Source organism: Saccostrea cucullata, unplaced genomic scaffold (assembly GCF_032062105.1).
Source record: "Saccostrea cucullata isolate Sc308-1 unplaced genomic scaffold, CSIRO_AGI_Scuc_v1 ctg3714, whole genome shotgun sequence".
NCBI lineage: Eukaryota > Metazoa > Mollusca > Bivalvia > Ostreida > Ostreidae > Saccostrea > Saccostrea cuccullata.
The window spans coordinates 13337-15389 of record NW_026934169.1 but is presented as its reverse complement, the minus strand read 5'-3'; the positions used below and the strand labels follow the sequence as shown (position 1 = coordinate 15389).

The 2053-nt window shown below is 29.3% G+C and overlaps 1 long non-coding RNA gene across 1 annotated transcript; it reads right to left on the bottom strand.

Moving 5' to 3' along the window:
- Nucleotides 1-534: 534 nt before the first annotated feature.
- On the bottom strand, nucleotides 535-1659 carry LOC134240068 (uncharacterized). Its single transcript, XR_009986349.1, has 4 exons — nucleotides 1598-1659; nucleotides 1171-1215; nucleotides 852-896; nucleotides 535-700 (listed from the first exon to the last, which is right to left on the bottom strand). It is a non-coding gene; the product is annotated as an uncharacterized LOC134240068 (long non-coding RNA).
- Between the last annotated feature and the right edge of the window lie 394 nt (nucleotides 1660-2053).

The following is a 2053-nucleotide window of genomic DNA, read 5'->3' as shown; positions in this document are numbered from 1 at the left end:
TAGGACATGTCCCACTCTTACATTTTTATACTAAAAAAATAAAAATTAGTTCTAACTTCACTGAGTATTAAGCCCATACATATCTATTATGCATTCAATTCCATTGAATCTGGGGCTAATATGGATCGGATACCTTAATAGAGGCTTTAACAAACCAGTATTCACAAGAAAAGTGGTGGTATCTTTACCTCAGTAACCAGTTTAACAAATTGAACTTGGATGAATAATGAAATGATCTGTGAATTTCGACGTACAATATATAGCGGTCGTGGGAATTACTCTTGCTTACACCACCTCAATAGAAACCACTTTATAAATAATTTTTATATTCAATGAAATGGCACGTTACACACGTAATAAGTTTTGATATTAAGTGCCGAACTTTGTAAAACGTGGCTTTTTTTAATCGTAAAATCATATTGTTAATAATTCCCTCATATGGAATTGCCCTGTACATGTATCTCTAGACATTTAAATACTGCTTTAAAATATTTTTCTATTGGTTAGATAAATCAAAGCAAGTAGAAATTCATCGACATTGTGCATTATAAATCTTTATTGTAAATATCCAGTAAATAGCATAGGGTCAGTCATCATCTTTTCATAATATGGATCTGTACCCCAAGGGCCCGGCATGTTGACTACCTTCAGCTACATTTAACCCCACGGATAGTCCGGGGGCGCCCGTGCGATTCTCGTACTGAAACGAAAACAAAATTAATAGCACATCATAACATAGAAAATTTAATTTTAAAATGTTTTTTGATAAAAGGCATACAAACGGCAAATTAAAAATTGTAATATTTGCAATTCCATTACTATTTTCAACAACAACAACAAAAGATATTCACATCATGACCCCTCTATCTTGTTTTGGTCTCTCGGAATCCCTCGCACTGAAAGGGAAAAAAATAGTAGACAAAAAAAAAATAATTATCTCCATTTCGAAATTTTCCAATCCCTTTTCAATAACAAAATTAAACTAATAATATAATAATAATAACATTATTTACTTCATCACCCATTTAATTAGTTTTGGCCTCTCAGGACCAATCGCATTGAATGATTTTTTTTAAACACAAAAACATTGATTATTTTTATTTTGAATTTTACCATTCTTTTTCAACATTAAATACAAACAAATAAAAAAGAATGAGAAAAAATATTTACATCATTAACCCTCCATCTTGTTTTGACTTCTCGGGATCTCTCTCACTGAAAGAAAAAAAATATTCAAAAAACGTATTATTAAAAAAACATGGATTTTCTCCATTTTGAACTAATATTTTTTTGTATGTTAATAATACATACAATACATAAAAGAAAAAAAAGTTGAAAATCTGATATTCATCAATCACCCCTCCCCCAATATATATACATTTAAAAAATATTTACAATATTATGCATCTGTCTTCTTTTGATATTATAGACTCTCTTGCACTTACAGAAAAAGTATTTTATATATTATCCAATTTAAGTCATATTCATGACACAAAAGAAATTTTAATTTCTATATTCCTTTACCTTTCTTTTGCTAAAAGTGAAAAAAAAAAATAATGCAAACATCACAATATATAAAAAGATTTTTCATATTTACCTAGTGGAGAATCGATCCATTACATCACGTCTTGCTTGCGCTAGATGCAGGATCAAAAGAACCTAGAAAAGAAAAAAAGAAACATTAATGAAAACTAAAAGGTCAGCTATAAGAATCTTTAAAACTGCAAATCTTTTTAAAAATTTACTGTTTGTATTTGGTGTTTTAAAGCAACAATGCAGGTCTCTGGCATTTTGGTCCCTCAACATTCATTTTTTTGCACAGTTATTTCTGTTTTTCATACTTTTACGCTCAGGTGATATTGAAACAAATCCAGGTCCAAATGTTGAAAATTCTCTTGATGTTTTACATCTCAATATCAGAAGTATAGGAAATAAGATTGATTCCCTCATGTACTTAGTACATGATTTTGATATAATTATTGTGTTTTAGTGAAAATCACTTGGACCCAAGTATAACAGATGAAAGCTTATTTATACAAAGTTTTAGGAGTAT